The 27,357-nt window shown below is 44.4% G+C and overlaps 1 pseudogene across 1 annotated transcript; it reads right to left on the reverse strand.

The window, feature by feature from the left end:
* Positions 1–48: 48 nt before the first annotated feature.
* Positions 49–19,800, reverse strand: LOC104601916 (ornithine carbamoyltransferase, chloroplastic-like; annotated as a pseudogene). Its single transcript, XR_016082277.1, has 5 exons — positions 19,746–19,800; positions 18,204–18,518; positions 1,495–1,626; positions 1,102–1,377; positions 49–252 (listed from the first exon to the last, which is right to left on the reverse strand). The product of XR_016082277.1 is annotated as an ornithine carbamoyltransferase, chloroplastic-like (transcript).
* Between the last annotated feature and the right edge of the window lie 7,557 nt (positions 19,801–27,357).

The raw sequence follows: 27,357 nt of genomic DNA on the forward strand, positions 1-27,357 counted from the left end.
TAAAGACCCCATCATGATTGGCTCGACACAAATTTGTGTGTGTGTGTGGGGGGGGGGGGGGGGTTGTCACACGGTTCACACCATTGCCAAGCTAACTGCAATGGTCATAAATCATAAGCCAAGCATGTGAAGCATGATTCATCCGATTCTCAGCCTGTTGATCCCATCAGTGACCTCCGCGCCTCTTTCTGCTGGTAGGCAATGCATAAAATAAGCCTTCTGGCCTGCTAGTTCCACAAGGGCTTCGTCCACCTGCAAGAATAGTTCACGTGCTTAAGCATAAAAACAAAATTTGGCCCACAGCCACCTGGTGCCCACCTATGAAACGGATGGAATGTATTTTTCAGACACTATCGATTTATCAGTATCATTTCTCGATGTCCTCTATTCTTCCATTACAAACAACAGTTACAGGTCAGAAAATGGGTCTTCAGCGGTTTATGCAACCACCATTTGGTAATATCCTACAAGGAGTCGAGGATCAGAAGTGTGTAATAATCCTAAATCCTATAAAGCATTTGTTTAATGAATGGGACCAACAAGCATAACTATCTGGTTTGTACTTTGTACCAAATTTCCAAAACTAGTCCGGTGCCTAACCATCAAAAGTTGTCAAGACTAAAAGTCACCATATGCAGACGGAGTTCCTACCATGCGCATTATCAGCTTCAGATCTTCCCATCAGAGACTCAGATGGTTCCTGATCTGATCCACTAAATAGTTGTTACTAATTTTGGGTATTTGGTCATTGTCAAAATTCTATTGAAAAATGTTTTAAAAATCTAAATTTCATCAATAAACAGTTAAAAATGAAAAAAACGTGGATTTATATAAATCTCATGTATTCAAATAATCGTATATTTACTGTGCGCTACCAAATGGTTCCATATTTCCATATTTGACCCAATTCCCCATTGATCTTAAATCAATGCACCCTAGTTGGACCTTATTATGATCTTATTTATATTCAGAGCTTTTGGGCACAACTCTAATAATGAGGGGCAGGTATGTCAGGCGTTCCTGTGATTCGATATACTCATCACCCTTTAAATATAAAAGGTCAATCATCTAATGTAATCGGGAAAATTAAAAGAATTGTACCTGAAATCCCTGGAAGACTTGATGACGATATGCAGCCTCGTCCTTTTGACCCATGCTGGCCCACACATCAGACTAGACAACATCAGCTCCTCTAACGGCTTCTTTAGGATCATTAGTTATCTCAATTTTGCTGATTCCAGCACTTCGGGCCTTCTCAATTGTTTTCTGGTCAGGCTCGAAGCCCTTGGGGCAGGAACAGACAAAATGGAAAGGAATCACTGATGCCATCAAGAGTCATGAATGTGCAATGCTGTTTCCATCTCCAACATAGACAACCTGAATGTTTCCATGAACCAGAATCTAGATTAGGGCATGAATAACCCCCACCCCACCAAGGAGAGCAACTTAAAAATTAGATAACCAAACAGAAAAAAGAACAAAAAAAAGTCTAACCTTGGTTCCCTCCAGCTGACCAATATACTCCATTATGGTGAGTGCATCTGCCATAATTTGGCAAGGGTGATTATAGTCTGTCAGCCCATTAATTACAGGCACAGTAGCATATTTAGCCAGATCAAGGATGTCCTGCAACATTCGTAGCATGTAAATAAAAATTGAATTTAAAACAACATAAGTGTCTTCTTCCATGAAAGGTGGAACTACAGGAAAGAAAAAATGATAACATAAGTGGCTTAAGACAGAATATATGTCAGAATGGTTCTTGGCACTTGGAAAAAAGTATCATTTTTTATAGGTCTTGGTAAAATATAACATTTTGATTCAGTTGTACGAAATTATGAAGCACTCTGAGTGCAAGAATGCAAGCCCTATAGCTTACACAACTCCAATCATTTTTTGATGTTTCGCCAAGTCAGTTGGTTTGAAGCCCTTGCCCATGTTTTCTGTTACAATAATATCTTTTGGCACAACCATGAAAATGACAATATATATCCCTGTTTATAATAACAAATTAATTCATAGGTGTACTCCTTTTCTTTTAAGACACTTTCTGACTAATAATTATGGGTTTCATCATATATAATTCCTTTGTCAAAAAAATGTATATGTTCAACTCACCCCTAGTTCCTGTGATACTTTTAGTAAGAAAATAGGAGCATATAGATTAATCATACACAAAAAGAATCAAAGTCTGGATTCCCCGCAATACTAGCAATAGTTTTGACTCCCATGAGGTTTTATTGTCATAAATCAGTACTAAAACCTGTCCTAGAAGGGAGAAAATGCAAATTTATGTTAATCCATTTGCTCAGAATGCAAAATGACTGGGTAACCCAGAGAACATTTATTTGGTCACAACAAGGATGCAGAAGGAATACATTCATATTCTTTCATGACAAAGAGAAACATGGAGTTGTATGGAAGTCTAGAAGGATATTTAGAAGAGTAAGCTTTATGAGTGTTGAAGATTAATTAGTTTTATGATGTTTTTCTGAGTAGATGTTTTATGTTAGTTGTTAGATAGGAGGTGGGGACCACAGTAGTTATGTGAGTCCAAATTTTATTATGTTTTTTGAGTGTTATATATGCTGTTTTATGTTTTGCTGCCCTATAAGGGCATAGTTGTCTTTGTACTGAGTAGAAAACCTTATGTGCTGATTTCGGCCAAGCTTCTTGTGAAGGAAGAGTAGAAAGTTGGGGATTTCAGCAAGAGACCGAGGAAAGGGAAGAAAAGAGAAGAAGGTCGACTAGGATAGATTAACTTAACCCTAGCCGCCAGCCCCTCATTCTATTTATAATTAACTTAAGTATGAGATATTACAAAGATGCCCTTAGTAGGACGTCAACTCAACCTAAGTAATTACAGCTCTTTAAAAAATAAAAACTAATGGGCCCAAGGCCCAACAACATCTTAATTTAAAAGGAAATAAATTAAACACAAGTCGGCCCATTCAACACTCCCCCTCAAGTTGGGAGTAAATGTCATACATCCCCAACTTGCGTAGATCATGCTCCAGCTTATTCTTTGCAACGCCTTTTGTGAGGACATTAGCAAGCTGCAGATCAGAAGAAATGTATGGAGGACAAACTTCTCCAGAAGTTACCCTTTCTCTGATAAAATGTCTATCTACTTCAATGTGCTTAGTTCGGTCATGCTGGACTGGAATATGAGCAATATTAATTGCTGCCTGGTTATCGCAGTATAGCATCATAGGTTCTTCTGCCTGAACACCGATTTCTTCCAATAGAGAACGGATCCAGAGAAGTTCTGAAACTCCATGTGCCATGGCCCTATATTCGGCTTCTGCACTTGATCTTGCCACAACTGTTTGTTTTTTACTCTTCCATGAGACTAGGTTGCCCCCAACTAGGGTGCACACTCCTGAAGTTGATCTTCTGTCATCGAGGCATCCTGCCCAGTCCGCATCTGTATAGGTCTCTAGCTTGAGTTGTCCATGATCAGTAAACAATATGCCTTTGCCTGGATGTCCCTTCAGATAAGCAAGGATCCTGTCAACTGCCTTCCAGTGCTGGTCTCGTGGAGCATGCATGTATTGGCTCACTACACTTACTACATAGGAGATGTCCGGTCTTGTCATGCACAAGTATAGTAGCCGACCCACAAGTCTTTGGTACCTCCCAAGGTCCTTTACTGGTTCACCTTCTGATGCACTGATTCTATGGTTCTGATCAATGGGGGTGCTAGCTGCCTTTGTTCCAAGTTTCTCTGTTTCTTGGAGAAGGTCCAAGACATACTTCCTTTGAGAGATAAAAATTCCATGTTTCGATCTTACAACTTCAATGCCTAAGAAGTATCTTAGTTCTCCAAGGTCCTTAATCTCAAATTCCTTATGCAGGTTCCTCTTCAGACTATTAATCTCACTCAGATCATTCCCAGTGACAACAATATCATCAACATAAACAATTAGGATTGACACCAAGGATCCCCTGCACTTCACAAACAAGGTGTGATCAGATTGAGTTTGAGTGTAGCCAAAAACAATCAGGGCCTTTCTGAATCTGTCGAACCATGCTCTAGGGGATTGTTTCAAGCCATATAGTGACTTCTTCAGCTTGCATACCTTTCCCTCTTTAGCATTATCATAAAAACCAGCTAGAAGATCCATATACACCTCTTCTTGCAGATCCCCATTTAGGAAAGCATTCTTCACATCCAGTTGAAACAAGGGCCAAGAGTATGAGGCAGCAAGAGAAAGGAGTATCCGAACAGAGGTCATCTTTGCAACTGGTGCAAAGGTCTCTAGATAATCAATGCCATAGGTCTGTGTGTATCCTTTTGCAACAAGTCTTGCCTTGTACCTCTCTATGCTTCCATCTGCCTTATACTTTACTGTGTAAACCCATCTGCATCCAACTGTCTCCTTGCCTTCTGGTAGGTCCACAATTTCCCATGTCTGATTCTTAATCAAAGCCTCAATCTCTTCTTGCATAGTTTCCTTCCACTCAGGTTTGGAGAGAGCCTCACTAACACCCTTGGGTATAGACACGGAATCAAGAGAAGAGAGAAAAGCACGGTAGGAAGGAGAAAGTCCACTATAGGATAAGTATTGTGATATGCAATGAGCAGTGCACTTCCTCTTCCCTTTTCTAAGAGCAATAGGGAGATCAAGGTTATCTGTAACAGTGTTAGTGGGACCAATGGGAACTGAAATAGTAGAGGGATCAAGAGGAATACCTGGATTTGTATCATCCGAATCTGGAGTCTCCAAGGGATCGATAGGAAGTGGTATGAGTTCTGCTGTAGTGGAATCAACCTCCTTATGAAGTCTCTGCCGTGAGTAATACTGTGAGACGGAACGCAAAGGGGGGGGGGCAAGGTAGGTGACATCGGATGGTTGTCAAGCATAGTAGTAGGCACAGGAACTGGAACTGGGAGAGGGATAGATTGCTTACTTACTTCCCCAAAAAACTCCCCCTGAGAAGGATTCCTTGAGAAGAAGTACCCTTTCTGATTCTCTGCATATCCAAGGAAGACACATTTCTTTGCCTTGGGATCAAGCTTCGAACGGTAAGGACCAAGAATATGCGCAAAGCAGACACACCCAAATACCCTTAGAGGAATATGAAACATCTCCCCCTGAGGAAAAAGAAGGCTGAATGAAGTGCTGAATCCAAGTATACGAGAAGGCATCCTGTTAATTAGATATACTGCCGTGAGAACAGCATCACCCCAAAAACGAACCGGAACTGTCACCGTGATCATCATGCTTCTTGCCGTCTCAACAATGTGTCTGTTCTTTCTCTCTGCAACACCATTCTACTGTGGACTGTAGGAGCAGCTACTCTGATGGACAACACCATACTCCAACAGATATGAGGCAAGATGTCTCTCAAAATATTCCCTAGCATTATCAGATCTGAACATCTTGATTCTAATTCCAAACTGTGTTAATACCATATGATGGAATTGTCTCACCAAGGATGACACCTCATCACGTGATTTTATCAAGTAAATCCAGGAATATCCACATCCAAATGAATAACATCAAAAAGAGAAGAACATCTTTTATTACCCAGTTTAAAAGAGTGTCTACAATGCTTTCCAAGTTCACAACCTTCACACTTCAACCTTGACAGACTCGCAGACTCAAACAGTTTTGGAAACAAAGAACTTAAAGAAGAAAAAGACAAATGGCCCAGACGATTATGCCAAAGTATAATCTGATCCACAAGTTTTGACTCACTGTCCTTGCAAACATGATGACTTTGGTGAATTGGAAGAGTATCCAGGAGGTAGATTCCATTCACTTCACGACCACTCCCAATCGTCCTCTTTGAATCAAGATCCTGCAAAATACAATGTCCAGGAGAAAAAATTACTGAGCAGTTTAGATTCTTAGTCAAACTACTAACAGATAACAAGTTGGTGCTCAATCTAGGAACATGGAGGACAGAGGGTAAACAAATTGAATCATTAATCTTGACAGATCCCTTCCCAGCAATAGGAACATGGGATCCATCAGCTGTGGAGACCCTATCTCCGCCAGAACTGAGCTGGTAAGAGGAGAAAATGGTGGAGCAATGGGTCATGTGCTCTGAGGCTCCAGAGTCTATAATCCAAGGAGATCTCTCCTTACCTGAAGCAGAAACATAGTTTGCAGTGACATGTGGACTACCTGTGTGGGCAAGGGAGGTAGAGTGAGTTCCACCTGTGCTACTTGTACCTTGTTGTCCGGTTGCGGCTGAATTGGAACTAGCCGTATCCCTCTGATTCAGAAGTAACCCAAACCTCTCAAGCTCGGCCCTTACTGCAGCAGCTGCAACAGATTCCAAGGCATCTGTAGTAGGGGGGGCTGGAGTGTCACCAGTAACTGCCATATGTGCATTTCCTTTCTTATTCTTCAATCTGGTCGGCACAAGATGTGGGTGAAGCTTCCAGCAAGTATCTCTTGTATGCTTCGGTTTCTTACAGTAGTCATAGACTAAGTCCCTTTTGTCTTCCTTCTTGTTCTCATTGCCATTCTGTTTAGGTTTCACAGCACTTACCATAGTAGACTAATTAGTCATGAGATTCTTCATCATTACATCCCTCCTGCACTCCTCTCCTGACACGAATGCATATGCTTGGGAGAGAGTGACACTGTCCCTGGAAAGAAGATGCTGTCGTGCAATGTCATACTCAGGGTTAAGGCCAACAAGGAATTCGAACACCCTATACTTCTCTAAGTGTCTTTGATAGGTAGTTGCATCCTTGGTGGTTTCCCAAGCAAAGGTCTCTAGATGATCAATCTCGTGCCACAGGGTCTTAAGGACTGAAAAATAAGCTGCAACAGATCTATCTCCCTGCCTAGTAGCAATAATCTGATTTCTTAGTTGATAAGCCCTAGCAACATTCTCCTTCTGTGAATAGGTCTTTGCCACCCCATCCCATATCTCCTTAGCAGTGTTTGCCCATAAAAAGTTTTTACTTATATGTGGCAACATAGAATTGCACAACCATGTCATTATCATATAATTTTCTTGCACCCACCGGGAGTTGCCAGTTTCGGGTTTTACCTCTTCACTAGTAATATATCCCAATTTTCCACGAGCCCCAATGGCCATCTTTGCAGATTGGGACCATTCCAAGTAATTTGTACCACCCAACCTAACTGTAGTAATGGTTCCGGCTCCGAAGGGGTCTCCAACACCTCCTCCCACTGGTCCCATTTCATTCCCGGGCTTATATTCAACTCTATGTCCCTCCATGTGTCTCAAAGAGGTACATAAAACAACTAAAAAATGCAACAAGAATAAACAGAATACCTTCTGGAACCAACGACACTCCTTTGGTGTCCTGAACTTTCTTCCCACAAAAGATTCCTTTTCGGTGGGATGGGGAGAAGAGAGAGAAGAAGCAACCGCCCTCTCTAGAGGCCTCCAAACCACATGGAACTTGAATCGCCCCTTACAAAAAACCTAGAGGAACCCTAAAAAGAATAGGGCGCCACTACCTAGGTCAAAATTGAAGAGTCCAACAAATCATGACTCTTTCCCTTTCTCCAGTTTTTTCTGATTCTGATGAGAAACCCTAGACCAGCTACAGGGCATACAGATCCACCAAGAAAATCCAAAAACTGGGCTTACCTGAAAGCTTCGATCAGCCTCTTAAATCTCCATGCAGTCAGCTGATCTAGGGCTACAGGAACGAATCTCTTCAAGAACCTTCAACCCGCTCTGATACCAAGTAGAAAACCTTATGTGCTGATTTCGGCCAAGCTTCTTGTGAAGGAAGAGTAGAAAGTTGGGGATTTCAGCAAGAGACCGAGGAAAGGGAAGAAAAGAGAAGAAGGTAGAGTAGGATAGATTAACTTAACCCTAGCCGCCAGCCCCTCATTCTATTTATAATTAACTTAAGTATGAGATATTACAAAGATGCCTTTAGTAGAGCGGCAACTCAACCTAAGTAATTACAACTCTTTAAAAAATAAAAACTAATGGGCCCAAGGCCCAACAACATCTTAATTTAAAAGGAAATAAACTAAACACAAGTCGGCCCACTCAACATACTGTTCTATTATTTTACTATAAATAATAAGTGAAAGGGGCGGCCAGATTATTGCTCTCTTTTCTCTCAACTTCTCTTCTTCTCTTCTTCTCCACTTTTCCTTCTCTCTTCAAGAAACTACTTTCATATTTTTTAATTCAGCAGATTTCTACTATGAGGTTTAATGAGGTTTTTATTTTTCATATGTTCCCTAATTTAATTGATCCAGATTTTAGTAAAGCCTTGGACTAACCACATGCCACCATGTCCTCCTAATGGCAATTTTAATATGTTGAATTACCATAGACCCTAACAATCAAAAGATTTTAAGGTGCCCAGTTGAGAATATCAGAATACATACCCCTATGGGTGTAAAGAAGGAATGAACATAGCTGAGCCAAACTTCGACCAGCTCACTCAGCTCAGGCTTTGAGCTAATACTTGAGCACAGTGTTAGGGCTGTAACTTGAGTTGGTTGGGTCTGGTTTAAGGCCAACCCAGGTCCAACCCTAAGATCTGGACCAACCCAAGATCAAAGCCCAGGTTGGCCAGCCTGAGCTCTTATCAGGCTAAGCCCAATACAAGTCAATCTGGGCAGGCTCAAGCAGAATTAGGCAGGTTTGTGGGGTTTTAAGGATTTCGTGCTCATGTTATGCACTTCTACACAACACACACACATACACGAACATATTGTGCATGAGTGTGGTCCTAGGTTGATCATATTACCTTGGACATATATACGATGCATAAATACACAATGGACATACATGCATGGGATAAATATATTATAGAAGGTAAGTGGGCTTGGGTTGTGCTGGACCAGGCTTAGGCTACCCTTAGTCCTCAACCCAAGCCAGACCAAAGTTCAGGTGAAGTGTTATGGATACACCGCCCGGCAGCGCACTACGGCGCAGTCATAGGCAGTAGCATGCACCGCCCGGCAATGCACTGCGGCACAGTCATAGGCAGCAGCACGCACAGCGGGCCGCACAGCAGCATGCACCGCCCGGCAGCGCCGCACAGCAGCCCGGCAACGCGCCGCACGCACCGCCTGGCAGCGCGCAGCACGCACCGCCCGCCAGCGTGCAGCACGCACCGCATGGCAGCAGCACGCACCTCACGGCAGCAGCACTGCGAGACGCACGCACCGCCCGGCAGCAGCAGTACGGCGGGGCCCACACGACAGCTCATCAGGGTGGGTCCACACTTATCCTACCACATCAGCTCTGCTCACCAACTCGCCGCTAGCTTCACCATTCCTTATCCCTTATCCCTTATCCCTTATCCTTATCTTATTTCTTCTTAAGTAAGAGTTGTGTTACCATTAGGAGTAGGTAATTAGGAGTTTTAGTTTGAGTTGGATTACCCTAGCCTAGCCGAATCCAACAAGGAATTTCCTTATGTAATCTCCTATTTAAGGAGCTACGAATTGAAGTAAAGGTATTCAGTTTCTAGTCAAGAGAAGAGTAAGGAGAGTTCGGGTGGTCTCTTGGACAAATCACCCATTCAGTTTTCCACAATAGGGTCTGCACGCAAGGGAAGGCGCAAGGGAAAGCAGGGCTTTCTCCCCGTGGACCGACCCGTGACGAGATCCTATGCGCGGGCCCATAACATGAAGCCTCAGTTTTCAGGTCCAAGTCCAGACGAAAGCTAAAAAATCCAAGCCCAATCTGTGCAAACTTGGGTTTGGGTCAGGGTGGGTGCAGCCCTGCACAGGGTTGGCTCAGGTTCATCTAGCAAATCTCAGGCTTGGCCTTTTTTGTTTGATATTAGGAGTTTAGGACCATTTCCCATGTTCTAAGGTCCATAATTGATATACATTAAAAGAAAAAAAAGAACAAAAATTATATGTATAATACATCAAACATCATATATCTTATGGTATCTATGCTAATTGTTCTCAGTCTCATTTAGCCAAATGAGCTAAATTTCAACCTCAGGCTTGGCTTGTACGAATTAGCTGAGACAGCTTGGCTTCATTACAGCCCTAGGCAACCTGTGGTAAGAAGAATTGACTGAACAGAAGGTAACCTTCAAACCTGATAAAATATGGAAGTCTCACCATAGGTTGGGACTCATGGAAGAGTTTAATTTCACCAACTGTAAGAGATCAAGGAATGCAATAACTGGGGAGTAAATGGCAAGTTGAACATTTTGGGACTAATCCATTGTAAGAGGCAAGTCATACACTAATTAGGTCAAAAGAAACCTTTTATCTATGTAAACCTAAAACAGGTATAGGGTGTTTGGAACATGAATATGAGCATCAACTATTTGATACAGAAAATAAGTATGATGTAGATATGGAACCCTATAGCTTATAAGAAGGATTTTATTTTCCTCCAAGGGCTGGGGAACATGGAAGAGTTTAGTTTCACCAAGGTAATTGTAAAAGGAGACTCAAAAGGAGTGCTCCATGCACTGTTGAGGAATGAGAGGAACACACATTTGGAGACTGGCCCATGTGATTAGGGAAATAAAGTCCTAGAACTTTCACTGAGCATCTTTCCCTTGTAGAGAAGGAAATGACACCGCATATTGGTAAAACCTGGGGTTCAGAGGGTGTACATTGGCATATTGATGTTGGGGTTGCTGCCCCAACTCAGGCCCCTCCTCTTCAAGGTGGAGCTGCCTCCTTCAAGAATGAAAGAGAGGGAGAGGTAATAGAAAGAGATCCACACTTCTTCATTATTCTCAGTTCTGTACATATTTTCTTTTATACTGATTCTTATTACATGTGACTAATTCCTCAACCAATTAACAAACTGCTGTCAACTTCACAACTTGGTTCAGTTGTTCAATTAGTTAGGTTGTTGCTGATGTGGCCTCTTCCTTTTTCATTCTAGAATATACCCTTATTCCCTTTTGTTGGCTCCCCAGTTCCCTAACAATTGATGTCACTTTAAACTTGTATTTCTTGACTTTCTCCCAACACCCCTTCTGTATTGTGTACTCCTTTGTCTTGTTATGGTGAAATTGAACATAAAATAATAACAGTAATAACCCCTAGCATGTTTAAGTCCATTTTAGTTCATTGCCTTATCCTAAGTAAAATTAAACATAAAAAACATTAAGAATAGGAGAGCTCCATCATAAGAAACAAGTTTACAAGATGCTTCAGCAAAATAGACAGGCAATGTTAAGTTGATACTGATATGACTTTAAGAATCTGATATGTACAAGGCTATCAACATGAGAAATAGGATTCCAAGATCTGGCAATTATGTTCTTCATTCTCATGTTTTATAATATGTTTTAGTATCACATTAATCATTCAATAATTGATGGACATTAACACAAATTAAATATAGAAGCATAAATCAATGCAAACAACATTCAACAATTACATAAGTTTTAGTTGATTAATTGAACTGTTATTAAAGAAAATTGACTATACTGATTATGTAGAGAACATTGATGTGGGCCCCACAGCTATGGTTCCACTCTGTCCGTAGGGTAGAATGTATCTAGTCACAGTTGTGGTCAATTTGTTATTCTGTTATTCCTAGTTGCTATTTATTTTTCAGTTTTATATTGTTTGTTATGTGTTAGCAGTTATGATGTAAACACCAAGGGCAGATATGTCCTTTCATGTAACTAGCATAACATATATATATTAAATTAAAGTGGCGGCGGCAGAAGATTGACATTCTGTTCTTCTCCTCAAAATCTGTGTTCTACTGCTTTCTCACCACTCTTTCTTCTACTTCTTCTTCACTTTCTCTTCTCATCGAATCTGAAACTTCTTAGTGATCAAGACTGATAGCAGTCTTGAACACCTACATGGTATCAGAGCCAAGTTAGGGTTTCTCATGTGAGCCTAATATCAGCCGACCACATGAGAATCTCCTAGGACTGGAAGCTGAAAAGGAGGAGTTCGCAGACTGATTCTTGGAGATTGCCAGAGGTGCTAGCAGCTATTGGAAACTTGCTAGGGTTGCAGAGTGGTGGTGGTCAGGAAGGATCAGAGAAGACTAGGGTTCGGGTAACCCTAGAAGGCAGCGAACAATTTTTCCTTGTAAGTTGTTTACTTTCTAAGAGAAGTTCTATCAGAGAAGATAGGTTGGACCTATCTGGAGGGGAAGGCCGAACCATTCTAGGTTTTTCTCTCTTTGATTCACTAGGGTTTTACAACAAACCCTGGACCGAACTGTCTCAACTGTGTTTCTCTCTACTCTAGGGTTTGAAAGTGATCTTGTGGCAAGCCCTAGTGTTTGACTGAACCCTATGATCTACCTAGAGCTACCCTTAAGTTTATTGGTAGGTCTGATCAGATTCTTGGGTTTCTTATTAACCCTACTGCAAGCCTATCTATACAGTTTTGTTTGGGTTGTGCAACTGAATTGCTTACTTAAGGACTGATTAAACCCTACTGCAAGCATATCACATTTTTTTAAGCTGTTCTCAGAGTCCTAAGGGGTTAGAGCTCTACGGACAGCTACTGCTGTGTTGGCTAGTTGGTTTCAGATCAGAATTATCTCAGTTTTGTGCACATACACTAAGAATACAGATCAGGCCTATATCGTTTTGATTGAGATTGGTAGTTCAAGTGCTGTTTTGAGACTTGACAGCAATGGAGTTTAAAAGTCAGGCAGAAGGTAGCCTTGGGAACATCAGTTATGGTAGTGTTTCTGAGATGGGTGGTCAGATTACCACCGTAAAGTTTGATGGATCAAACTATTTGGAATGGGCCCAATCAGCCATGATGGCTATTGGTGGAAGAGGTAAATTAGGGTACCTCTTGGGAGACATGAAAGAACCTCCCAAGGGAGACCCGACATATACCAAGTGGATGCAAGAAAACTACTTGGTTATGGCATGGCTGTGTAATTCTATGCATCCTCATATTAGCCGGAATTATTTGTGGGCAAAGACAGCTAAGGAGATATGGGATGTTATGAAAGAAACTTATTCCCAACCCCTTAATGTTGCCAGAGCATATGAATTGAAATGTGAAGTGAAAAATCTTAGACAAGGAGAGAGACCGGTTTCAGTATATTTCTCTACCTTGTAGTCCTTGTGGCGTGAGATTGATCACTTAGAGACTCTTGAGTGGGAGAGCCCCAGAGATGCACAGATATATAGAAAGCAGGTTGAGACAAACCGAGTATTTGAGTTTTTGGCAGGCTTAAATTCAGATTATGATATTATCCGGCAACAGATTTTGACTAGAGACAATGTGACTCTCTCTCAGGCATACTCATTTGTACACAGTGAAGAGACCAGAAGGAAGGTTATGATGCAACCTCAGCCACCCACACCAGCCTTTGTAGTGGTTACACCCAAATCAGGGGGTGATTCAGAGAAGGACAGGAGGAAGGAAGACAAGAAGGATGTGGTATGTGAACATTGTAAGAAGCCCAAACATACAAAAGAGACATGTTGGAAACTGCATCCTCACTTGGTTCCTGCAAAGTTGAGAAACAAGAAGGGCACTGCTCATGTAGCCGTGAACACTGATTCAGCATCCTCATCTGGCACAAAAGGAACATCTTTGGAGACCTTAGCTGCAGTTCGGGCTGCCCTAATACAGATAGAAAATGAAGTTGGAAATTCAGCTCAGCCACTGCAGCCTCCATCAGCCCCTACCACATCTGCCTTCGCCCATTTAGGTACTCGAGCTTCAGCCTATCATGCCTCAACTCCAGGTACTACTGAACCTTGTTGGGTAATAGACTCAGGTGCATCTGATCACATGACTAGCTTGCCTTCATTGTTTACTACTTACCATTTGTTTTCTGGTAGGGATAAGGTATCTATTGCTGATGGCTCCCTGGTTCCTATTTCTGGGAAGGGTGACATCAAGCTTTCAGATACTATCTTCCTGTCATCTGTCTTGCATGTTCCTAAGCTTGATACTAACCTTCTTTCAGTCAGTAGTATTACCAAGCATATGAACTGCTCAGTAACCTTCTTCCCTGACCGATGTGTTTTTCAGGACTTGGAGACGCAAAAGGTGATTGGGACTGGCCGTGAGCGAATGGGATCTATCTGCTCGGGGAGCAGTTCTGTCAGGGAGAGTCAGTTGAGAAGATGTCTTTTGTTTCTCAGAGTGTGAGTTCGGTTATGCTTTGGCATAACCGATTAGGTCATTTGTCTTTTCGATCTTTACAGAGTTTGTTTCCTGCTTTATTTGAGTCTATTGAGTTGTCTCAGTTACAGTGTGAAAGTTGTGAGTTTTCTAAGCATTGTAGAAAGCCTTATTTATTGGGTAATAAAATGAGTGATAATTCTTTTGATATTGTGCATACTGACGTTTGGGGGCCTTATCATATCCCTTCCATGGGTGGGTACAGATATTTTTTGTTATTTGTTGATGACCATACCCGTTTTTCTTGGGTTTATCTCATGCGTTCACGAGACGAGGTACCTTCCCTGACTCAAAATTTTCACCAAATGATCCTAACCCAGTTTGATGCCAAGATCAAAGTTCTCAGATCTGATAACGCAAAGGAATACTTTGCTAAATCATTGACATCTTATCTTCTTCATCATGGGGTTATCCACCAGAGCTCTTGCCCTCATACACCTCAGTAGAATGGAGTTGCCGAAAGGAAGAATAGGCACATTTTGGAAGTGGCTAGAAGCCTCATGTTTACTTCCAATGTTCCTATTCGCTTCTGGGGTGATGCTATCCTCACGGCAGTATACCTTATTAATCGAGTTCCTTCCAGGGTCCTTGATATGCGATCTCCTTTTTCCCTCCTACACCCACGTGGGGACTTGTTTTCTATTCCTCTTAAGACATTCGGTTGTACTTGCTTTGTTTAGCTTCTCGGACCCCATCACTCCAAGTTCGAATCCAAAGCCTCCAAATGCATCTTCCTTGGTTATGCACAAACTCAAAAGGGTTATTGCTGCTATGATCCTGTCTCCGGGAGAAAGTTTGTCTCCATGGATGTCACTTTCTTTGAGGGGACACCCTATTATCCTCGGGTTTCCCCTCAGGGGGAGAGCAGTGAGAGTGGGGGTTTGAGTTATTGTCTTAAGGGGGAGAGCAGTGAGAGTGGGGCAGTTCCTTTACCTATTCCATTGGGTGATGAGAGCTGCAATGGTGAGGGTAGTCAGAGGGATCTGGAGTTGAGGGAGAGCTGCAATGGTGAGGGTGGTCAGAGGGATCAGAAGTTGCGGGTTTATCACAGGCGGTGCAGGCAGGTTGATCATGATCATCAGCAATCCAGGCCAGCTCCAATCTCATCTACAGCTCTAGGTCCAGATACTATAGTCCCAGAGCCCACAGAGACTTCCCCTACAGATGATCTTGACCTTCCGATTGCAGTCCGTAAAGGGAAACGACATTGTACCACATCCACAACCCACTGTATTTCCCATTTTTTATCCTATGATCGCCTATCTCCTACCTACAGGTCCTACCTTAGTTCCATTTCCAATGTCCCTATTCCAAGAACAGTGCAAGAAGCCCTATCCGTCCCTGAATGGAAAGATGCAATGCAAGTTGAGATGGATGCCCTGTTGAAAAACAACACCTGGGAGGTAGTTGATTTGCCCAAAGGAAAGAAACCAGTTGGATGCAGATGGGTATTTACGGTGAAACATAATGCAGATGGATCTATTGAGAGGTATAAAGCTCGGTTAGTTGCAAGAGGGTTTACACAAACTTATGGCATAGATTACTTGGAGACCTTTGCACCGGTAGCCAAGATGACTACTATTCGAGTATTGTCCCTTGCAGCAAGTCACACTTGGCCTTTATACCAAATGGAAGTGAAAAATGCCTTTCTGAATGGAGATCTGCAGGAAGAAGTTTACATGCGTTTGCCTCTTGGATTCTATGATGCAGAAATAGGTAAGAAGGTCTGCCGGCTCAACAAGGCTTGTATGGTTTGAAACAGTCACCTAGGGCTTGGTTCGATAGATTCAGACTAGCTCTTGTGAAGTTTGGTTATGTATAGGCCCAGTCAGATCATACCCTACTCATAAAGAGGGTGGAGTCCTCTTTGACACTACTGGCAGTATATGTTGATGATATTGTGGTCACAGGGAATGATAGCCATGATTGAGTCTCTTAAACAGCTCCTTCATCAAGAATTTGAGGTGAAGGACCTTGGTGTACTCCGGTATTTTTTGGGTATTGAGGTTGCTAGATCCAAACAGGGGATCTTTATTTCTCAGAGGAAATATGTCCTAGACCTGTTGGCAGAAACTGGAAAATTAGGTGTCAAGCCTATAGATACACTAATTGAACAGAACCACAGGATTAGTGCCGAGAGTGGGGAGCTTCTTGAAGACAAAGTTATGTTTAAGCAATTGGTAGGAAAGCTCCTATATCTCTGCCTCACTCGGCCAGATATTACTTATGATGTTAGTGTTGTTAGTCAGTACATGCATTCTCCTAGAACCACACATCTTCTTGCGGCAGAAAGAATCTTAGCCTACTTGAAGAGATGCCCAGGTAGGGGTATACTATTCAAGAACAACAATCACATGAAGGTGGAGGTCTATACGGATGCTGATTGGGCTAGGAGTGTTGATGACAGAAGGTCTACCTCAGGATATTGTGCCCTTGTGGGAGGAAATCTTGTCTCCTGGAGAAGTAAGAAACAAAGTGTTGTCTCCTGGTCAAGTGCTGAAGCAGAATACAGGTCCATGGCCAACGGAGTGGTTGAAATCCTATGGCTAAAATCTCTACTTGAGGAGTTGGGTATTGAGTATGAGAAGCCCCTGATGATGTACTGTGATAATCAAGCCGCCATTAATATAGCACATAATCCAGTACAGCATGACAGAACCAAACACATTGAAGTTGACCGCCACTTTGTACGAGAGAGGGTCTCATCTCAAGAAGTATGCCTCCCTTACATCACATCCAGTATGCAACTAGCAGACATCCTCACTAAAGCCGTATCAAGAAAGAAGCTAGAAGCGGATCTATCCAAGTTGGGAATGATGAACATATACTTCTAACTTGAGGGGGAGTGTAGAGAACATTGATGTGGGCTCCACAGCTGTGGTTCCACTCTGTCCGTAGGGTAGAATGTATCTAGTCACAGCTGTGGTCAATTTGTTATTCTGTTATTCCTAGTTGCTATTTATTTTTCAGTTTTATATTGTTTGTTATGTGTTAACAGTTATGATGTAAACACCAAGGGCAGATATGTCATTTTATGTAACTAGCATAACATATATATATTAAATTAAAGTGGCGGCGGCAGAAGATTGACATTCTGTTCTTCTCCTCAAAATCTGTGTTCTACTGCTCTCTCACCACTCTTTCTTCTACTTTTTCTTCACAAAATCTGTGTTCAAGACTGATAGCAGTCTTGAACACCTACAGATTACATCAGAGATTACAAACTTACAATTCATTCCTAAAATTTAGCTTAAGAATTTGTGATTTCTTAGCTACATGTTATGAGCTCTGCTTGGAGATGATTCCCTCATGAATGTGTGAGTTGTGTGGGTATTAGTATGTAAACAGTAGGTTACCTTGGGTTTTAAGAAGTCCATGTAACATAGCACTGCCAAGTTGAAAGATACTTTTTCTTATGATCAGGGTGATTCAGTGAGAGATGAATTCATGGCTGCTATTGTTGGGGAGCAAAAAGCTAAGCATATGGGAATTACAAGGCTGATTGTTGAAGGGGACTCGAAAATAGTCATTGATTGGTTGAAAAAAGAAGGGGTATTGTGGAAATTCAGAAACGAATTCAGGAGGTTCAAGTTGCTGTCAAGACAATTGCAAATTCATGTAAGATGGATTCAGAGGTATGCTAATGGTTTGGCGGATGGATTAGCTAAGGAGTATATAGACATCATTTGTTTTGGGCTCAATGTTAATAGGGTGGAGGATCTTTTTGTTGTAAAGGGTTTTTCTCCCAACAACTTCTTGTTGTATTCTCTTTTTCTTTAAGTCTTAATAAAATTTCTTGAGTTGCTGATAAAAAAAGATCTCTTTTTCTTACGAATGCTGAAAGATCATTTGTTCACCATTGTTATTAAACTAAAGAAATAATCAGATGTACATCACAACCTATGATATATTAGTCAACAAGAGCTTGTACAAAGGCAATTCCTCAAAGTTGACTAAAATCTCAATCTCATCAAATTATTGATCTTGACAAAGCATGTATTACTGTAACTTGCTGGACAAGCACTGGATAGGCAGGTTGACAAGACAAGGAATCCACTTGCATATAAATACATTAGACAAAGTGTAAAAGAGAATGGTCACTACACAACAGACTCACCATCATACCTGATGAGCAAACACACGGGCCATAATAATGTACGAGCAACATCACGTGTTTCCTCTCGCTTACCCATCTGGATATCATCCGGTCCCAAGTATATGGCATGGCCACCTAACAAAAGAACCCTGTCTCAAATGAAACCCGAGTTCTCATGGATGGCTTTGCAAAGATCATTTCCATTGTCTTCCCTTTAAATGGGAGAAATGTCCGTTCCCCTGATTTCAGCAAAGCTTTGATCTCAGTGGCTTGATTGAGGATCTTCAGAATAGTGGCTTTGTCAAAGTCGCTTATATGCAGAAAGTCCTTGATATCTGTTTTTGCTGAAATGGAAACACAAGCATCAAAACTAAATCTAGTCAATCATTTGTTAGGTTCACACGGAATTGATTTTTCATAAGGATCTTATTGTGGATGGTTGCATCTATAGTTGTACCAATAATACCGAATAGAGAAAACTCCAACAAAAGTCAAGTATAGGCACTTTTAATAGTCATAGAAGTAGACACTTTTATTTGAGGAAACTAGGTGATGCATTAGAGGCAGCAATACCAATTACATGACAATAGATGTAATGCAGACAGGGTTATAGGTCTAGGCATGGGGCATGTATTTAAATATGGATCTGCTTATACATTGGCACGGAGATATCATCCAAAGTCATCAATAATGAAAAAGCTTTGGCTCCTTTCAAGGACAGAATGCTCCATTTGATGGTGGATAACAAATTGGCGTTGTTGATATTTGAGAAAATCTTAAACTTGTGATGATGACATGGATGATGTGGCTTTGAGAAAATCTTGCTGTCGTTCTTTTGATTACTTGTTCTTCCCTTTTGGTAGGTGAATTCTTCTATCCATGCCTTGGCGGCTCAGGTGGAAAGGAGCTCGAGGCAGGCGCGAGCTGCCGAAGAGGCTCTCCGTGCTGCCGAGACGACATCCCGAGTTGCTGAGGCGGATGCTCGCGTTGCACAGACTAGGCAGGCGAGGTCTCAGAGAGATGCCGAGGCCATGGGAGTCGTAGTGAATCACATGGCGGACTTGAGGCTGGATTTGCAGCATTAGTTCGAGTACCTTCAGGAGGACATTAGGGAGATGACGCATATCTTTTCTCAAGGTATTGAATGCCGAGAAGAAGGCCGTCGATGAGTACATCGCCTCGCCGAGCTTTGTCGACCTGATGGTGGACTCGTACAGAAGGGGTTTTAAACTAAGCCGGTGGATGATCCCGACGTACCCCGAGCTCGATATCAGTGCCATATCCACTTCACGCATAACTCAGGAGATGGCCAATGCTGTTGATGGTGAGCCAGATTCCGAGGGCGAGGTGGGACCTTCGGGTATCGTTGAAGTGCCTTCTGATAATAAAGAAGTAGCTCCGGGCCTATGAAAAATTTTTTGTTTGTTTTTTTTTTGTTCGAAATGTACACTCTTATTTTGAAATGGAATGACTTTTCTTTTGGTTAAGTGTTGGTTGTTCTTTCTCTCGAACTGACCGTATTTGCCAAACTGACCATATGCCCGATCTGTTTCTTGATCGGGTTACTGTACTCGCACAACCTATTTTGGTGTTAATACTTAGTCTCTGAGATGCTGATGTCCCCATTAGTTCGTTGTCTCCGCTTCGCCTTTGGCTGATACTTTTCTTTGCTTGCCTATGCCGAGGTTCCTTCATTAGCTCGGCACCCTAGCCCTTGGGCTCTGGTAGTGATTTTGTCCACTTCGCTTGGTGGTCTATAGGTAGTATCGCCTTAAGTTGACGATGTTCCACGCTCGGGGTACTTGTTTGCCCTTTAAGGTTTCGAGCTCGTATGCCCCCCCGAGCGCTTTCTTTACTCTGTAAGGCCCTTCCCAATTTGGTCCAAGTTTGCCCACACCGGGTTCGGGTACCATGATCTTACGGAGAACCAGGTCGCCGACGTGGAAGCTCCGCTTCTTTACTCTAGCATTGTAGTACCGAGCTACTTTTTGTTGGTAGGCCGCTGTCAGGATGTGCGTGAGGTCTCTTACCTCATCCAGTAGGTCGAGGTTGGTACGTAACTCGTCTCCGTTTATCTGATTGTCATATGCTTCTAGTCGTAGTGTAGGTATTTCGATTTCCACTGGGATTACCGCTTCAGTGCCGTATGTGAGGTTAAAGGGGGTCTCTCCCGTGACGGTATTTTTCGTAGTTCGGTGAGCCCATAGAACACTTGGTAGCTCGTCCGCCCACAACCCTTTAGCTCGGTCTAGTCGTGCTTTCAGTCCGCGGAGGATGGCTCTGTTCATTACTTCTCTGACTGTTTGCCTGCGGGTGTGCGACCGATGTGAAGTTCTGACGAATTCCCATATCTTGGCACCAATCTTGGAACTTGATATTCTCGAACTGCTTGCCGTTGTCGGAGATCAGTACCCGAGGTAGCCCGAAGTGACATACTATGTTCTTTCAAAAGAAGTTCTGTATGTTTCGGGCTGTGACTGTTGCCAGAGGTTCAACTTCTATCCACTTTGTGAAAAAATCTACTGCCACCACTAGGAACTTTCTCCCACCTGTTGCTGGCGAAATGGCCCCAGGAGGTCGATCCCCCATTGCGCAAAGGGCCATGGACTGGTGAGGTACTTGAGGTCGGCAGCAGGCTGATGGTGGATATTGGCATGCTTCTAACACTTGTCGCATTTTCTGACGAGCTCGACAGCCTCTGTCATCATCGTTGGCCAGTAGTATCCTTGTCGAAGTGCCTTTTGGGTGAGGGCTCTGTCCCCCAGGTGTCCGCCGCACTGACCTTCATGAGCGTCGTAGAGTATGAGCTCGGCTTCGGCAGGTCGCAAGCAACGCAGGTAGGGGAGCGTGTAGGACCGTCGGTACAACCGTTCGTCTATTATAACATATTTGGCTGCCTGGCGCTGCACCCTCTTGGCTGCATTGCGGTCCGCAGGGAGGGTTCCATCTAGCAAGAAGCTCGCGAGTGGGTTGATCCAGCTCGGCTCTGCTTCAAGGACGGGAGCGATCTCCTCTGCCCCACCGAGAATGTTAGGCCAAGGTAAGTCCTCTATGTACATGGTTCTCATGGTGTTGTGACTCGTGCTGGCTAACCGGGACAGGGCGTCGGCCTCAGTGTTCTCTGACCCCGGGATTTGCCTGATGAAGTGTGACTGAAAGTTGAACAGAGCCTCCTTTACTTTCGCCAAGTATGCAATCATAGTGAGCTCACGTGCTTCGTATTCGCCCGTAACCAGGTTGACCACGAGCTGAGAATCACTGTAGATAACTATGTGCTTTGCTCTTACCTTTTGCGCTAGGTTCAGCCCGGCTATCAGTGCCTCGTACTCCACCTCGTTGTTGGATGCCGCAAACTCAAAGCATAGTGCGTATTCCAATTTCGTGCCACCTGGGCCGCGTAGCACGATTCCAGCCCCGCTGCCCTGCTGGTTCGAGGAGCCATCTACGTGAAGGATCCAGGGCTCCTCATCCCAGTTCGCGTTTGGCCTAACTAGGAGAGATGTCACACTAGTTGCTACTTCACGGGGTTCAGACTCTATTGTCTCGGAGCTCCGGGCTCACCCGGATTGGGGGTCTCGGGCTCAACCGGCCTAGGGACTTCAAGGCTGAATGTGTACTCGGTGATAAAATCTGCTAAGGCTTGGGCCTTAATAGCAGTTCGTGGCTTATACTGGAGTTTGTACTCGCTGAGCTCAATGGACCACTTCGTTAGCCGACCGGAAACCTCGGGCTTGAGTAAGACTTGCCTCAGAGGTTTTTCGGTCAAGACCATGACAGTGTGAGCCTAGAAATATGGGCGGAGTTTCTGAGCTGCAATCACCAGTGCATATGCCAGCTTTTCTATCTGCGGGTATCTCGTCTCTGTTCCTGCAGAATTTTACTAACATAATAGACGGGCCGCTGGACCCGATCTACTTCTTTATTAGTACCGAACTGACCACTTCGTCGCTTGCCGAGAGGTATAGTTCTAAGACCTCGCCTTCCTCGGGCCTGGCTAAGGTTGGCACAGTAGCGAGGTAGATTTTTAGCTCGTCGAACGCGAGCTGGCAGTCTCGGGTCCATTCGAATCCTTTGCCTTTGATTGCCTTAAAGAAAGGCAGACAGCGGTCTGCCGATTTGGACATGAAGCGGCTCAGAGTGGCTATGCGGCCGTTTAGCCTCTGAACTTCTTTTACTTTTCGGGGTGGTCTCATATCTAGGATGGCCTTTATCTTGTCCGGGTTGGCTTCAATACCGTGCCGGTTGACAATGTACCCTAGGAACTTACCCGAGGTGACACCGAAGACACATTTGTTTGGGTTCAGTTTCATGCTAAATTGGCACAGAAGTTGGAAAACAGAATCTGTCTTTTATTAATTCCTGTGAAAACTGCGTCTTGACGGCCATGTCGTCTACATAACATTCTATTTTCGTGCCAATTAAGGGCCGAAACAGCTTATTTACAAGTCTTTGGAAGGTCGCCCCAGCATTCTTCAGTTCGAAGGGCATGACCTTGTAGCAGTACAAGCCGAATTCGGTTATGAAGCTGGTTTTTTCTTCATCGGACTGGTCCATCCTGATTTGGTTGTAGCCTGAGTAGGCGTCCAAGAAACTTAACAACTCATGTCCCGAGGTCGCGTCCACTAGGCGGTCAATTCTGGGGAGGGGGAAACAGTCTTTTGGGCAAGCTCGGTTCAGGTCGGTGTAGTCGATGCACATGCGCCACTTGCTGTTTGCCTTTTTTACCAGTACTGGGTTGGCTACCCAGCTCGGGTAATGAACTTCCCTTACGAAGTCTACTGCGAGGAGCTTTTCGACCTCTTCGTCGACCGCTCTCCAGCGCTTTGGGGCTAAGTTGTGTTTCTTCTGTCCAATGGGTCTGATTACAGGGTCAGTGTTAAGTTTGTGAGTTATAAGGTTGGGGTCAATATCGGGCATATCGGCCGTGGACTAGGCAAAAAATTTCTAAATTTTGAAGTAAAAAACTCACCAGTTCGGTTCGTAGAAGCTCCTTGACGGAAGCACCGATCTATAGCGTTCGAGCCGGATCCGTAGCTGAGGTTGGGATTGCGACCATTTCCTCTGTGGGCGAAGCTCGTTCCTCGCCCTGTAGCTCCGTAGGCCGCTCCAGATCGAGGTCGTCGGCTACCTTGGTTTTTCCCTTCAGGGCGGCAACATAACACTTGCGGGACTCAAGCTGGTCGCCCCGCACTACCCCCACAGCGAAGTCTGTGGGGAGCTTCATTGCCAGATAGTAGGTGGAGACCACTGTCCGTAGAATATGCGTAATTGGCCACCCTATTATGGCATTGTATGGGGAGGGGGTCGTGACCACCAGGAAATCGTGGTTGAGTCTGACCGCACAAGGCCATGTGCCGACTTCCACAGGTACTGTTATCTTCCTGAGGGGCTTGACTTCCTCTCCGCTGAAGCCCACTAGAGGAGTGTTTAAGGGCTTCAGCTCACTTCTCCGCAACTGTAGTTGGTCAAATGCCGACTTGAAGAGGATGTTCGCCGAACTACCTGAATCCACAAGTTTGCGCCTGACTTCGAAGTCGCTGATCCTTAGTTTTATGATGAACGCGTCATCGTGGGGGTAGTGGACACCTCGCGCATCGTCTTCCGTGAAGAAGATCGGTTCTTCTGTCTTTGGCCTCTTTGGAGGGTTCTGTTCTTCTCGGGCTGCCTCGCGAACTGACGTCCGAGCTGCTGCCGAAGTACACCCTGCTACCACCGAACCTCCCACTATCACATGGATGGTTCCCCGAACTGGCCTCTCTTCCGGAGGCTGTGGTTGCAACGCTTCGGATGGTCTGTTGCTGGATTCGGGGGCGTCCTTTCCGTGCTCCCCTTGCCGACCTGCCTTATTGTTATTATTATTATTATGCTGTACAAAATTTCTCAAGTATCCACGACGGATGAGTCCCTTTATCTCGTCCCGGAGATTATTACACTGTTCGGTACTATGACCGTGATCTCTATGAAAACTACAGTATAGATTTTTATTTCTTTCGTTTGGATTCCCCTTTAAGCGAGGTGGCCACTTAACGTATGGGGCGTCTTTGATCGTCATCAAGATCTCGGTCCGCCTTGTGTTTAACGATGTATAATCCGTCCGAACTGCTAAGGGAGCTCGGGACGGCTGGCTCGGCTTTGCCTCCCGGGCCGGGTTTCTTCTGTCACCTGGGTTGGAGGGCTCACCTTCTCTTTTCCTTTTCTCGACCCCGCCTTCGGTCCTTTGGTTGATCTCTTCCTCTGTTCTCATGAACTTGTCCGCGAGCTTGAGGAATTCGGCCACGATCGCGGGCTGGCTAGCTACCATGTGCCATTTAAACTCCTTGTGCGTTACTCCTCTCTTGGCCGCCGCGAGCTGTACCACGGGGTCTAATCATGGTATTTGCAAGCACACTGCATTGAACCGCTTGATGTAGCCCCGAATGGATTCTCCTTCTCTCTGGACTACTCCGAAAATGCTTTCCTCAGTTCTGGGGCACCGCTTGCTGGTAACAAAGTGTGCGGTGAAGACCTGCACGAACTGGGTCCAGCTTCTTATTGACCTTGGGGCTAAGTTCCTGTACTAGGTGCGGGCCACCCCCCTGAAGGTGGTGGTGAAGGCCACGCACATGCATGATTCACTAGCCCTAGCGAGGTGCATTTGGGACTGGAAAGCATCAACGTGGTCCTTGGGGTCAAAGGACCCATCATACTTGTCCAAAGGTGGGAGCTTGAGGTCTCTGGGCATGGGGACTGCCAGGAGTTCTGATGCGAGTGGGGAAGGAACTGAGAGAATTGGGGCAGCTTTTACCTCGTCCGAGCTCGTCTCTTCCTTACCTCTGAGCTCGGGTAGGACACGGGTGGCAGTTCGGCGACTTCGCCGGTGCCTTCGTTGAGTGAGCCTGGTACTGGCGCTGCTGGCCTCTGTGTTGCCGAGCTCGATGGGCCCGGAATGTTAGTAGTCTGCTGCTAGGGCGCTGAATCGGTTCTCTATGAGCGGGAACTCAGGCTTGGAGCGCCGAGGTGCTGACTTTGCGGGCGAGGTTCCCGACCTGCCTACGGGCTGCGAGGCGGTGGTGATTTTCCTTTCCCTTCGGCCTGGGGATGAGGCTTGGCTGTTAGGGGGGTTATGGAGTTGGGAGGCTTCTCCTCAGTGAGGCGTCCACCCTGAGGGGAGGCCTTAACTAGCTTCGGGGCAGGGTGCCGAGGTGGAAGCAGTGACTGGTTCAGGGGTAGTTGGGGGAACTGCTGCTGATAGTGGTGTTGAGAGAGGTGGTGTAGTACTTGGTGCTGTTGGAGTTGGTGCTGCTGGAATTGTTGCATTTGGGCTTGCATTGCTCGAATGCATTGCATTAGGTCGTCAAACTGGTTCTGGCGGGTTGCCAGGGGGACAACAGTTGGTTCAACAAAAGTTGTTTCGATAGGGAGTGGAAGAGGGATGTTCATGGTAGGAAGGTTTACAGGCGCCACTGTTTGTGGCGCATTCAAGCTAGGGATCCCATCCACCGAAAGGGGAATGGTGAACTGTCCGATGCACACCATGGGGACTTGGAGTTGTTCCCCGATGGTGTTTGTCTCTGTGCCACGTCCGACATTGCTGGAAGAAGCCATGAGTGTTGGGGTTTTTGGAAGAAGAAGAGGTTATGAGAGTTTTAGAGGGAGGCTTTTAGAAGCGTTTCCCATAGACGACGCCAATTGATGGTGCGCAATCCGGCTGGTCCTAGCTGTCAACGACCTTGCCTCTGAACGGAGCTACAGGGAACCTAAAACGGAGAAGAGGAGGAAACTTCGGGGGGAACCCGGTGAGATTGCTCCGAAGCTCAAGTCAGAATTCTCTCAAAGGCAAGATAAAACCAGATGGCACAAAGTTCACATACCTTGTTCTTGGCGGGGTAGGGAGCCTTTTATAACCACCTCGTGCACTCACTTCTAAGCTTCTGTCAGGTCGGGTATGATTATCTCTGAGCTCCTGCCAGTTCGGTTGTCATCCCCTCTACTGGACAAAACCGCCACTGCTCTCTTTGTCGGAGCCGTCTCTGCGACTGGCGATGACGGTGGCAGGTGGCCGTTGAAGTGCGGCTGTCAAGTGTCAGACCCCAAGTCAATCAGGTGCGCCGCCCTTGGATACGGACCTCCTTGGTGTTAGGTATAGTACGTTTGTTCAGTTCGGTGTCCTGGAGGCAAAGTGCTGGAGTGGTGAGCGAGGTGAAGTCTTGAGTTCGGATAGGGAGTGTCCCGAACTGCCATGGGGCAGGCCAGTTCAGGTCGTTGCCCTGTGTGAGGCTCAGGGCCTAAGGAAGAGTTCGGGCTCCTTGTAGGTAGTTCGGACTCCTACTAGGGAGTTCGGACTACTGGTTCCTCCTTTCGGTACTCGCGCCTTGGGCGCGCTGGTGTGCCGAGCTATTGCCTTTGCCACGTGTTGAGTGATTACGAGATCGGGCCAAATCTTCCTTCAGGGATTTGATATAAATGGAATTAATGATTATTTAAATTACATTTTATGTCCATATATAAGTATGCAATGGGAGTCCATACAACGACAGGTTCGGTAAATCATAAAAAAGGCTTAATCTACTTTTTCTTAGGTGCTGCTCACAATCAGTTGGTCAATCTAACGGTCATTGCGGAGAATATTAGACTTTATAAGTATTTAGCTTTCCAGCCCTTCTATTCTAATTTTTCTATTTTGTCTTTTGCAATTTCATATATGTTTCTTCTGATGTCCATCCAACACTGATGACTAAGATTGCCACGATGACAGGTTGGTAAATCATCACAAGGTCTTCTACTTGTTGGTTCAATCTCAATCAGTTGGTCAATCTAATAGTCAAAGTGGAGAATATAGACTCTAATATATATTTAGCTTTCCCTTCTTTTCTATTTTCCTATTGGTCTGCCTTTTGCAAGCATTAGTTTCATGTTTCATCCGACATCATGGTTACACCCGTGAGTACGATGACCACAATGGTATAAAAAAGATTCTTTTTCTTCTTCTTCTTGTCTGTTGTCTAAATTTTTATATTCAATCAATTCATCAATCTAACAGTACACTAAAGTATAAACTAGTATTTAACTTCCCTTTCTTTTCTATGTTTCTATTGTGTCTTTGGCCACAATGGTTACATTGTATAAAAAAAATCGAGGTGCAGTCCACCAATAACAATGGCTACGCCATGACTACACCGATAACACTGCTGTCTAGGCTGCAAG

The sequence above is a fragment of the Nelumbo nucifera genome, chromosome 1 (genome assembly GCF_055504915.1).
Source record: "Nelumbo nucifera cultivar China Antique chromosome 1, China Antique-T2T, whole genome shotgun sequence".
NCBI lineage: Eukaryota > Viridiplantae > Streptophyta > Magnoliopsida > Proteales > Nelumbonaceae > Nelumbo > Nelumbo nucifera.